A 14210-nucleotide genomic window follows, 5' to 3' on the forward strand; every position below is an offset into this window, starting at 1 on the left:
ATAATTTTTTGCTTATATTTGGGTGACATTTACTCGAGAATCCAGAATCCTTGGCAATCCTAAATCAATTTACATAATAAAAACACTAATGATCCCGATACAGCCTCACAGCGACGCGGATTTCTGAACAAAAAGTAGGTTAATTTTGGTGGCTGAAAGTTACTTAAGGGTATGTTTACCGATACTACAATCTTATTTAAGATAATCCTTATCATAAAGAGAAACTTATAATGTCCGTTGTGTATTATGGGCGTCGGAGAAAACGGTTTTATATTCAGTCTTTGTTCATGTAGTTAAGCTTATATTTTTTTTTTTAATTCATAAAAAGACATAAGTCTCAATGTTTTCAGTGTTAAATAATAGGATGAAAACACCAGATATTTGCACACAATCCCAATGCAAGGTATAGTCAACTTGACAACTGTGCCACATGTGTACAAAAGCCAGACATCAAGGTTAGAAACCCCATTGGGTTGTGGGAATGTCTTTAAACATCCTCTTGTCGCCACGAACGAACTACCCCCATTCACGCTGTACGAAGTTAGAATTAAAGGAGCCAGTTAGCACGCCAGTCACCACTAAGCATGCAAAGTGCATAGCATCGGTCTTTTGGTGATCCCCGTTATCTTTATTGTAACGCGGCTGGGCCGCGGGGGTGAATACTGAGAATCCGGAACCTGGAACGACTGGACAAAAAGACAAACTGTACGAAATGCCATCTAAAATGGTGAACTATTCTTATTGAGCAAATTTCACTGGTTCTTAAAAATATTACTCATGGCGGGAGCTTTCGACTGATGCCAGCTTGTCTATCAGTTTGGCAATTGAGCAATTAAGGCCAATCAGAAGTCAAATTTCTTTGTGATATAAAAATCAATAAATAAATCAGAAAAATAATAGGCTTCAGCCTATTTAATTACTTTTGAAGTCACTGGCAGATTTTCCACGTACTTTCCTTGATTCTGAAGTATAGAACTGCACAATTAATAGAATAAACAGGAAGTTCCTTTTTAATAATAAAGCGAGCGAGTGTGCCTTTAATCCATAACACCTAAATTCAGAGCCACCATCTGCATGGCATGCATGCACATCATAATGCAAGGCTAAGCTTAGCCTTTCTTGAAGACTAGGAACTTCCCCTTTTATATTCTATCGTAATTAAAGATGATTAAAATGAAGCTTTATCAGTCACGTTGAACCATGATATCCAAGAGCCTAGGTAAGCTTAAACTTTCCTGGCCACCTACAGGCGCAAAGCTCAGCAAGGCAGCAGCCTAGGCCACCTAAGCTTACCGATTTATGACGATTTGTGACTAAAGATGCTGAAAATGGTGCAGTTCTATAGGCCTATCTTCGAGGGAGACAATTAAGCATTCATGGGAACCAAAAATTATTAAACTACGAAGTGGAGAAAGCTAGGCTAGCCTTGAAAAAGGCTCGAAGATGACAACCCACTTTACACTGCTGACATGGCTGCATGTCGTCTGCTACATTTTGACCATCATTTTTGGCTGAAAGTTCCCATAAATTGCATTAAATGTCTTCCACATCGAAGCTGAAATTTAGTGTACCAATCGGGGTACCAATGTCAAGGAAAGCGAGGCTACGGCAGTGAGTGGCAATCACTTCCAATGCCCGATGAGTCTCATTTCAAATCTGCTGTGACAGAGCTGACCAGGGGCGTGACTGCCCCTGGCAGCGTCAAACCAAAAAGTGAGCAATTTTGGCGAGCAGCCGCTTTTTATAGTGAGCAATTTATCGCGAAAACACGCACAAAAGCGAGAGTTGAGTGAGCAGAAAATCACTTTCCTTGCTCGCGAGCAATTTATCGTCTTTTCTCGTGAGCAATTAACAGCACATTCTGCTCACGAGAACTCACTCACGGAAAAGGTTTCTGATTGACTGTAAAACATGAAAAACGAACGCGGCGCAAACCCAGACAAGCGAGAATCCGACCATAGACATCCCCAGGCGGGTCGATCTCCAGAATAAAAAGCGAGTTGCCAGGGCCATAAATTTGACAGAATCTTTACTAGAGTCAGAGAATTACACCCAAAATCGACAAAGAACTGGCAACTAGTAAACAAATCAAAACTTTCCCAGATCGAAAATATGCACGAAACACATCATTTTAAATCAATTAATTTGAGCTGAAATTCATTTCGGATTTCAATAAAAGTAATTTTGATAGTATTTCCACCTGTGCTTTACTTTTATTAATTTGCACAATAAAAGAATTTGGATCATGAAAATCTGGCGACAAAATCAGTGACTGGTGAGTAATACAATACTCTTCATTCAGTAAGCTTATAAAAATGCATGACCAGAACATCAAAATCGAGGACTGAATCAAAATTGATCAAATTTGGTTATAAAAATCATGATAACTAGTCCAACAGAGATAGGTACGTGTAACAATACAAAAATAAGACCATAAGCCTCACACGAGCTCAAATAACCAATTTTTAGAGAATGAGCGAAAATCCATTTTCGTTACATTATTTAAAGGTATGCCCTAGTGCCGTACTATTACGCTGACTTTCGTGATTCGGCGAGGAGGGCGATTTCGACCTCCTGGTTTGTTTACAAACAGAGAGGTAGACAAAAGACCGTTCCGCTTGTCCAAACCAGGGACGGATTTAAGCAGTGGCCCGGTGGCCCGGGGCCAGTTGATTTTGCCTCGGGCCAGTAAACTTCCAACAATACTGGCCCGGCGGGCCACTAGATTTTTGATCCTGATATAACTCATATGAGGTAAGATATAATCAGCGATGGACACAATTGGACACAGTTTCTGCCCCACCTGTCACCCAGTGTCCGATTTACAAATTTTTTCCTACCTGCACTGGTGCATGTAGCCCAAAATTTCTACATGCACAGCAAAAAGTGTGCATGCACCAAAATTAAAGCAAACATAAAATCACATTGAATCACGATCATTGTCAGTTAAGCTTGTAATAATATTCCCGGCTCCACTGTCAGTGTCATTTTTATGCCGATCACTCGCCGATTTCTAAACCAAAACACTGGATGCTGTGGCTTCATCTGTTAACTAGTCGCCGACGAGGTGCACAATTTCCAGAATGATGCAAGTGTTTTTTGAGCTATTTCCTTTTTTGCTGGACATTATTATGATTATTTTCCGTACGTAAACAAATATTTCCCACAGTTTAAATTCCGGTTCTTTTTTCAGCCCTGAAGTCAGGATGTTGCGCTAAAAATAGATTGGGTTTTTCCAAATCGTACTGACTGCTTGTTTACTTTTGTATATTGGCCTTGTCATATCGCTAGCGCTAAAATCGTACATGCACGTGTGCAGGCAGGTAGTGAAAAGCTGCATGCACAAAGGGAATGTTACATGCACTGGTGCAGGTATGCAGGTGGTAAATCGAACACTGCCTGTCACCTGTGTGTAATTTATATTTTTATTTAATGATTTTTGTCCATTTATTCTTATCCTTGTGTTGCAAGCAAGTTGGAAATATACGGCCGCTTTTTACGGCGCTGTAGGCCTACATACTATTTCCAAGCTCTTTCATGCTCTATCTGATGATGATAGCGATATCGCAAATACCGCATACTTGAACCTTTTCTTTTGTGAACTTTTGGAACTATAGATTTATTAATTAAGGAAGGACTACTGACTGAACTTGTGTTAGTGACTAGTCTCTCTATATTGAATACGCTCGTACAAAACAATTAAAAATGTTCAGGTTTGCTTGAATTAAAGTGGCACCATAGATCCTGGAAAAAGATTTTTAGGGTCCATGGTGGCACAGAATAAAATAATGTTAACACACAAGTAACATGTATGAAGTTTGGTAACTGGTAGTCTCTAACTTTAAAAGTCGCATTGGAGCGTGCAGGTCCGTAACCAGGATTTTTAAAAAGTGGACTTTTGTTCAAAATTAGGACCTTTTTTGACCGACAAGGACTGAAAATCTATATTTTTTCGCTTGCTACGCTCGTGAATGGGACTTTTTGGGTCAAAATAGGGGATTTTTTTGGGCATTTGGCGAAGGGGTGCTCACCACCTGCCCCCTGTTTACGGGCATGGGAACATATTATATATCTTTATTTGCACTTTTTGGCGTAGAACATATTGAAAAAGTTGGGCCAATAAATTTATTGCAGGGCCAGTAGATTTGCCGTTTCACTGGCCAGGAGGGCCAGTAGAAAACTGAAACCTAAGTCTGTCCCTGGTCCAAACACTCAAGTATCAGAAGGATGGTCCACAATAGCGTGATTCACGTAACGTGAATAGGGATTAAAAAGCTGTCACGTAGAACCATGTGCTTCTATTGTCCAATTTGCCATCAAGATTTCATATGGAAACAGTTCAGACCCAGTACACGATCATGTCAGAAATTAATATTTTGTTCTGGGTCTGATTATTCGGACTAGGTATGCCCATAGAATAAAGAATAGAGCACGAAGTGCGATGGAATTGCAACTCCGATCGTCGATGTGAAGTCAGCGATCGTCACGCTTGCAACATGTGGACGTAGATGGCAGCAGCATTTTTCTTTAATTAGCATATTCGTGACGTCATGTTAACGTAAGTCTCCACAGCACTACGCATATTATTTTACGTAGCTTTTAGTACTATCGTGGTGGCAGCAGCATTTTTCTTCACTTTTCTAAAATGGCGGCGCCCAGGGTTTAATGACAAATTCTTCAATTTATCAATATTTCATGAAAATTTACCAAACAAACGGATACAGTAATGACAGTTAATATTTAAAGTACATGTATAAATGGTCACAGTTATAAAAGAAAGAATATAAGAAACATATGTGACTGGACGCGGCGAATCAGCCGTAAAGTCGGCCCCGGTCAATTTTGTTTTATTTCGTGTTTAGAAAATATATACCATAAGCTTTAAAATGGTATATCATTTGACTTCAAACGATATCCAAAAGCGGGGTTATGATTTGTTGAACTCTGTTCCTTCGTCAAAATTGTATTTTTTATCAGTTCTACATGTGTCTCTTTTTCTACATTTCTGGTAATAAATATCCAACAGTCATAATTGGCGGTCATTCCAAATCATCCCCAAGTCAACGAGGTTCAGAAATATCCTCACATTGTTCATTGTTGATTATACATACCTAGACAAAATACAATGCTTTGTTATCTACCACTTGAACAGGATTTAGCCAAAGCAAACAAAGAACTATTCTATAGAAATAGGTAGAAGCTTATTATCCTCTTCAGCAGTAGTATTATTGATTGATTTAAACAGCGTTTGATAAGATACTTGTCGCAAGCTAATTGATACACCTATGAATCGACCTTCACATACATTTTACACTTTAACTCATAATACAATTTGCCGAGTTTACGGCTGATTCGCCGCGTCCACTCACATATAAACAAATGAATTGTAGCAATATTCAATATTAATGGCAGCGGCCGTGACTTATGGGGGCGCAACACTAAATAAGCGTCCCATAGGATAACGTGTGATTTCGGCCTACTTCGAGCGCCATTCCTGGCGTCCCTGCAATACTTGGCAAAATTAATTTGGTATCAAATTAAAGCTCTGTTTCTGTAGATTCCAAAACTTTTGTCGGCATATATCGATGACCGTTGACTTTTTTCGCTATTTCGCGGTGCAAAAAATATGGCCTAAAATATACTAAATTCACCACTCACATTTCAAAATTGGAAGTTGTCTTCATCCGCCACAGAGAATTGCTTTTGAGATTAAATGTCCGGTTTTTTCTGCATCTTATCATTGAAGACACTTATCGAATTCATATGAGCTGATTTTGAGTGATTTAAAGTGAACATGTCGGTAGATATGGTCGCTACAATCTCATATTCACTATGCACTACATGTATATTAGCGAATTTCGTTCTTACATAAAATGCGTAGTGATTTAGTGTTGCCCTTATAAGGATTTAAAAGTTTTCAAAATCCACATTTGTCACTTGTTAATTAAACTAGAGACAATTTGTAGCTCAACATCGAAGATTTCATGTCTCTCGACATTTCGTTCAAGAGAAATGTTGTTTTAAATATCAGTGCCGCAAAGCGGAAAATCACATATTTCGACTTTTCCCCCAATTTATTATTATTATTTATTCTTTCTTTATTGAGGGTAATACTGCTTCAGTGACAAGCACTGCTTTTCAAGCAGGCCCTCATTGTATACATGTTATAGCAACAAAATATATTACGATACACAATATTTACAAAAATAGCATACATAATATACTAGTATTACAAATAAGTGGTCTCATGTCATAAGTTGGGTACAATTTCCATTACATGGTCAAAAATGACAAAAAATGTATTATTTAATATGTTGTATTACATATATTGACAACCTCTAATAATTAACACCATTTTAAACCTTATCACATGCTTAATTTTTGAGATAATGCTTTATTACTAATTAATTTATACACTGGCGTCTATGTAAATCTCAATTTTCAAATGCGTTTTTCTCAAATCGGACCTCAATTACAAAAATGACTGAAATTTTTTTATTTTATGCAAGAATGTCATCAGATTTGGAGGATATGTTCTCAATACATTAACGCTTCTAATAAACTATTTAAAATAATTGTATGTATGTTAATTACATTGTGAAGGTCAATGACCTTTTTACAAGTAATTAGCGAGATGGTTATTCTATTATTATTGAGGAAATGAATATCAAGAAGAGAAATGTACATTATCATATTGCTAAAAATACTGAAATTCAACTAGGATTTCATTAAAAATGAAAAAAAAAAGGAAAATATAACCCTTTAAGGTGGTACTACACACCTTGATAAATTTGTGACTATTTTTGCATTTTTCTCAAAAAATAATAACACACTGGTAACAAAAGTTATGTATATTATAGGGTAAGGAATTCAGTTACTACACTGGAATTTCAGTGACTCAAGACAAGCGGTACGTTATTTATGATAAGAAAAGTGGTATCGCTAGAATGTACCTCATTTCTTAACATATATAATGAACCCCTTGTCTTGAATCACTGAAATTTCAGTGAAGTAATTGGATTCCTTACCCTATAATATACATATAACTTTTGTTACCAGTGTGTAGTTACTTTTGAGAAAAATGCAAAATTAGTCTAAAATTGATCAGGTGGTGTAGTACCACCTTAAGTAGTCAGTAATTGTTTAAATTGTACAAATTCAACATTCAAAGCTGTCAATACATCATACCCTCCCTAGATTTGAAAAAGTAACCAGTAGTTTTGACATGCTGACATGTGAATTTTCACATAGGCCCTATTGCACACTACCGCATCCGCCTGCTCCACATCCGCCTGCTCCTCCACCCCTGGCATTTTTCATTTCAACTGATGTGATTTTTTTACTGAATAATTTATGATTATATGCTTCAGTAGACTGAAAGAGTATAATATTAGGCTTAAAATGAGGTATCAACCAATGCTATAGGATATGGGGTTACAGAAAGCCAATCAAATTTGCATCACAATTTTCAGAAAAGTGTAATCCCTCCACCCTTTTAGCATACCCAACTTATGACATGCGACCAAGTATAATGGTATCATCAAATACAAGAAAATTATAAGTACCATGATTCAAATTATACAATAATTATATAAATTTATACAAAAAATAAGCAAGCAAATGAACAAAATGTAGATAAAGACAGGCCTAAATTTCTTTAATTTTTGACTGAAATTGGCCTAAAGTCATATTTTCCATCTGCGCTCTTACTGTCGGTGGCAAAGAATTCCATGCATAGGCTGCCCTGACGTGAAAAGTATGTTGACCTGAATTTGATTTAAATTTTGGAACAATCAATGTATTAGAAGTATGATTTCTAGTTATATGATTATGGTTATCATGAACAAAATCAAATTTAGAAGATAAGTATGATGGATATTCATTCTTTAAACATTTGAAAACAGTCATTACTAGAGCAACTGTGCCCTTTGCAAGGGCACAAGGTAAGTTAGGCGGATGACTGTGACGATCTGATCCAGCAGCAATACTGTGCTGGATAGTATTAATTTTAATAAGAGTTTCATTAATTGCCGTTTTAATATAGGGGCCTACCTTGATCGTGGAAAGCTGGCATTTTGAAAACTTGACCTTTGACCTCTGTATGACCCCTTAATGACCTTAAATGAATTTTAAAATATTTAAAACATGTTAAGAATGTCATAAGGATCATTGCATTTAAATTTCAGCTCAATTGAAGCATTTTGAAAACTTGACCTTTGACCCCTTAATGACCTTAAATGAATTTTAAATTATTTTCAACATGTATAGAATGTCATAAGGATCATTGCATTTAAATTTCAGCTCAATCGGAGGTTTTTGGAAAACTTGACCTTTGACCTCTTTATGACCCCTTAATGACCTTAAATTAATCTTACAATGTTTTTCAAATGTTTAGAATGTCATAAGGATCGTTGCATATAAATTTCAGCTCAATTGGAGCATTTTGGAAAACTTGACCTTTGGCCCCTTTATGACCCCTTAATGACCTTAAATGAATCTTAAAATATTTTTTAAATGTTTAGAATGTCATAAGGAACATTGCATTTAAATTTCAGCTCAATCGTAGTATTTTCGGTTTAAATGACCTTTTTTGACCCCTGTGACCCCTGGATGACCTCTGACGTTAAACAAATCCATAACTTTTGTAGCCAGCTACCCAATACTGCTTGTGACTGAGTTTGGTCGAAATCCGATCAAGGATGTGGAAGAAGTAGCAAATTGTGAGAAAGAAGAAGAAGAAGAAGAAACAAAGAAATGGCAAGAAAGAAATAAGTTAGGCTGCCCGCCTAACTTAAATAGAGTATTATGCCATCTTTGATCAAGTTTAACCCACTGCAAAGTATTCATTAAATCATTAGTTGGTGTCCTTATATCTGCTGAGAGAATTATTCTAGCTAAATTATTATGAAGTACCTGAAGCCTATTATGGTACTCTACACTAAAATTTGACCAGACCATGCTGCCATAATCAAAGTGGGGAATAACAAGAGCATTGGATAACATCACAGTGGTTTTGTGTGGAAGGAAATATTTTATACGTTTTATTATGCCAGTTCTTTTGGAAATAGTTTTACTAACATTATCAATGTGAGCTGACCAAGACATCTTGCTATCAAATTTTACACCTAGATATTTAAACTCATCTACTCTTTCAATATCATTGTTGTTATATAAATAAATGTACATTGTTGAACTTTTCAAGCATTTTGTTTGTACCAAAGATCATAAACTTAGTCTTGCAATATGCGAGAGTTTGTACAAAAATCACTGAACTGGTGACAGCCCATATCGAAAAAACACAACTTTGCGGATACCTATCCGCTACTCACCGGGTAAGCACCGGCTGAAATGACATGCAAATTAGGTAGATACCTGGTAAGCACCCGATACCTTTTAGTGGATGCCTCCATGGTATCTGGTCACTTGTGAATAGCCATCGGGTAAGTACCAGATAAGTATCGGATGCCTATCGGGTGCCTACATGGTATTGTGAATAGCCATCTGGTAAGTACCGGATAAGTACCGGTGCCTATCGGGTGCCTCCACGGTATTGTGAATAGCAATGGGATAAGTACTGGGTGCCTTTCGGGTGCCTTTTGTGGAAAACTTTTGAGAACCGTTAGTGTACGCTTACCGGATAACTATCCGATGGCTTTTTTGGAGACCACCGGATAAGTACCCGATGTCATTTGGCACATTTCAATTAGCATCAATGGTTTTCAACAAACCGCACTTGGTCGGCATATATTTAGGGGCTGTGAGCCCCGAACGGCTCGCCAAAAATCGCTTGCCCCCCCTCTCGGTCCACTAAAAATTCAGTTGCCCCCCCCGTGCATGCCAAATTTTTGTGATCCCAATTTACAAACCTTAAATGGTCTAGATACATGTTGCGAGCACTGCGAGCTTTTCCCCTCCGGATGGCAAAAATTGCTTGTCCCCCCCTTTGGCTCGCCAAAATTTCTTGGCCCCCACAATTTTACCCTCCCCCAGGGGCTGAGGGCTCATAATTATTGCACAGCCCCTTAGGCAACATTCTTGTGGAAGTTTATGTAAATGAGGCAATACATTGATTGAGTATAACATGGATACAACAAACCGGCGAACATGTGAGCTTATTATCGCGGTGCAGTTTTTACTGTAATACGTGACGGTACATTGGAATTTACTTTAACACAAAATCTGTAAAACACAATGAATTCCTGAACACTAAATGATTTTGAGTCCCAAGCATAAATTGTAGGCCTACATAATGACATGATAACACAAAGTAAAATGCAAAACTAAAATCCAATTAGGGGTGGTGCAATAATGATGTGTACCCCCGGGGGGGTGAATTCTCAAAATGGTCTGCCAAAAATCGCTTGCCCCCCCCTTTGGCCATGCCAAAAACCTTTACCCCCCTTTGGCCATGCCAAAAACCTTTGCCCCCCCCTTTTGACGTGCCAAAAAATCTGTGCCCCCCCCCCCCCTTACACATGCAAGATTTTGGGGAACCCAATTTAAAACCTTAAATTGGCTTATCATATAATGCGAGCGTAGCGAGCAGGAAATTTTGCATATTTGAACGTGTTCAGAACGTTTTCCTACGCCTTTTAGGGCGTAATATAGAAACGGTGCCCAAAATATCTGTGCCAAAAATTGCTTGCCCCCCCCCTTCGACCTGCCAAAATCGCTTTCCCCCCCTTTTGACCTGCCAAAAAATGCTTGCCCCCCCTTTTGGCCTGCCAAAAAATCTTTGCCCCCCCTATAATTCACCCCGGGGTACACATAATTATTGCACCACCCTTAGGCCTGGACAATTTTGTTTTAAAGGTTTCAGACTCCTATAAGTGCCAACCCGGGCCCAGAGGTACACCACCCGGGGGCACTCAACACAAATGACCATATGGGTATGCTCCCCGAAAGACCCCCCTTTTGGGTTTCGCAGCTCGAAAGACCCCCTATTATTTGACCAAAATAAAGCTCTGAAAGACCCTTGATATTGATAATTTCAGCTCTAAAAGACCCAAAAATTGCTTATTCCTCATATTTCTTGTTTTTTCAAGCGATTTTCAACCAAAAAGCCAAGAAATACCCTTGATTTTGACTTTTCGCAGCTCCAAAAGACCCCATTTTACTTGTTCACAGCCGGTTCGCAGCTCCAAAGACCCCTTTTTTTTACCTGCACGCCGTCAGCTCCCAAAGACCCACCACCTCAAAATTCGGGAGCATACCCACCAAAATTTTTGATGTGCCCCCGGTACACCACATGCTATACTTTGCGGCATTGTACAATATTATAGCTCCGATCTCCAACCTTTTAGACATGTATCAGTAATAGCCAATGATGAATCCAATTTGCAGTGGCTACTGAAGCAAGGTTATCACAGAAAACTAATTTTGGATACTTGCAAGTGCATACTGCAAAATTCAGCAGCCTTTGCACACATTATGTACATGCAGTTGATAAGCTTATAACATTCACTGCTTGCAAAATGCAACTCTGCAAATCTTTAATTTACCTGTGCATCTACATGTGCATATATATAGTCATTGTAGTCATCTGTAGTATAAAATTCTCCATAAAGAATGAATGATTTGTGTGAAGAGACCAAAACACCACCATCAAGAGAACAGCTTGTTGCATGAATCCAACAGCAAATTTGAAATGGCAGTTGGTGATCATGTGACCTTAGTGGATACCTTTTGGATGCCTCCTTTTATTGACTAAGTTAGTGGATACCTTTTGGATGCCTCCTTTTATTGACTAAGTTAGTGGATACCTTTTGGATGCCTCCTTTTTCTTGACTAAGTTAGCGGGTGCCCTTTCGGATGCCTCCCTTTTATTGAGTAAGTTAGCGGGTGCCTTTTTGGATAACTTGTTAAGGCACCGGATACCTACCCGGTAGCTCCCAACTCTGACTTTGAGGCATCCGAAAACTAATCCGCTAGCGGGTGCCATTGGATGTCTTTAAAAATGACATCCACAAGGTATCGGATACCTTGCGGATCAGCACCGGGTAGGCACCCGCTACCTTATTTTTTTGATATGGGAGACAACAATTTAAGCACGTCTTTGAACCACGTTTAATTTCTTTTCTAGATTATCTGTCTTGCCATTTTGTTTTGGAAAGCACTTTTTAATGAGTGTGAAGTAGAAACACCCCTTAATGACCTTAAATTAATCTTACAATGTTTTTCAAATGTTTAGAATGTCATAAGGATCGTTGCATATAAATTTCAGCTCAATTGGAGCATTTTGGAAAACTTGACCTTTGGCCCCTTTATGACCCCTTAATGACCTTAAATGAATCTTAAAATATTTTTTAAATGTTTAGAATGTCATAAGGAACATTGCATTTAAATTTCAGCTCAATCGTAGTATTTTCGGTTTAAATGACCTTTTTGACCCTGTGACCCTGGATGACCTCTGACGTTAAACAAATCCATAACTTTTGTAGCCAGCTACCCAATACTGCTTGTGACTGAGTTTGGTCGAAATCCGATCAAGGATGTGGAAGAAGTAGCAAATTGTGAGAAAGAAGAAGAAGAAGAAGAAACAAAGAAATGGCAAGAAAGAAATAAGTTAGGCTGCCCGCCTAACTTAAATAGAGTATTATGCCATCTTTGATCAAGTTTAACCCACTGCAAAGTATTCATTAAATCATTAGTTGGTGTCCTTATATCTGCTGAGAGAATTATTCTAGCTAAATTATTATGAAGTACCTGAAGCCTATTATGGTACTCTACACTAAAATTTGACCAGACCATGCTGCCATAATCAAAGTGGGGAATAACAAGAGCATTGGATAACATCACAGTGGTTTTGTGTGGAAGGAAATATTTTATACGTTTTATTATGCCAGTTCTTTTGGAAATAGTTTTACTAACATTATCAATGTGAGCTGACCAAGACATCTTGCTATCAAATTTTACACCTAGATATTTAAACTCATCTACTCTTTCAATATCATTGTTGTTATATAATAAATGTACATTGTTGAACTTTTCAAGCATTTTGTTTGTACCAAAGATCATAAACTTAGTCTTGCAATATGCGAGAGTTTGTACAAAAATCACTGAACTGGTGACAGACAACAATTTAAGCACGTCTTTGAACCACGTTTAATTTCTTTTCTAGATTATCTGTCTTGCCATTTTGTTTTGGAAAGCACTTTTTAATGAGTGTGAAGTAGCTATTTCGCGGTGCAAAAAATATGGCCTAAAAATATACTAAATTCACCACTCACATTTCAAAATCGGAAGTTGTCTTCATCCGCCACAGAGAATTGCTTTTGAGATTAAATGTCCGGTTTTTTCTGCATCTTATCATTGAAGACACTTATCGAATTCATATGAGCTGATTTTGAGTGATTTAAAGTGAACATGTCGGAAGATATGGTCGCTACAATCTCATATTCACTATGCACTATATTAGCGAATTTCGTTCTTACATAAAATGCGTAGTGATTTAGTGTTGCGCCCCTTATCAATGGCGCTGGCGGGTAATACACGGGGGAAGCCGACGGTGTCGCCACCTTTTTGCATTGCGCTGGTATACGAGTTGCAACGGCCTGGTATGCTGTTATATTATTATATATTATTATATATTATTATGCTGGTATAATTTAAAACACATTTGCTAGTCAGCCAAATTCGCCTAGAACACAATACATAATTTACATAGAAATATAAAAGAACTGGCCGAAGAAGGAAACCTACATAAATATGTTGTCTATACTTCACTTAACTAAGGGTGTGAGTGAGTCCCGGGAATTCGAGTCCTGCCCGATAATCCTATTACCGGGCAGGAATCGAAATTCCTGCCCGAATACCGAAATTTAAAAAAAAAAAAAAAAAAAGCAATGACTACAAAATTGTGCGCCAACATTGGCCCAGTAAATAGAAAACAGTTTTGAATCCTTCTATGGGTGTCATTACAATTACACAAAAAAATGGTTGGGTTACCATTGGTAGCGTCGTAATAAACAAGTTTAAAATATTAGTGAAAAGCGCCTCGTGTTGTTTTCTGTGGCTTGAAACTCGTTAGCCATTAAGCACCCATATAAAAAGCAAGCTGAAATCGATAATCTAATTATTTTGAAGCAAATGCAAATGCAAAATTGATGGGTGCTCGTTGGCGCTAGAAGAAAATTGGGGTCAAAGGTCAAATTTTCTTACATATAATTATAATTTAATTTAATTTAATTTAATTTAATTTAATTTAATTT

The 14210-nt window shown here is 37.7% G+C and overlaps 1 protein-coding gene across 4 annotated transcripts in view; it reads left to right on the top strand.

Annotated features, from left to right (window-relative positions):
* Positions 1-28: 28 nt before the first annotated feature.
* Positions 29-14210, top strand: part of LOC140164906 (uncharacterized) — a 41293-nt gene continuing 27111 nt past the window's right edge. For 2 of the 4 annotated variants that reach the window (XM_072188289.1, XM_072188287.1), the window contains exon 1: positions 29-169. The gene's annotated coding sequence lies outside the window, so the exon portion shown is untranslated. The remainder of the gene's footprint in view (positions 170-14210) is intronic. The other 2 variants (XM_072188288.1, XR_011860604.1) reach the window with 2 other exon arrangements.

This window comes from Amphiura filiformis, chromosome 11, assembly GCF_039555335.1.
Source record: "Amphiura filiformis chromosome 11, Afil_fr2py, whole genome shotgun sequence".
Taxonomy (NCBI): domain Eukaryota; kingdom Metazoa; phylum Echinodermata; class Ophiuroidea; order Amphilepidida; family Amphiuridae; genus Amphiura; species Amphiura filiformis.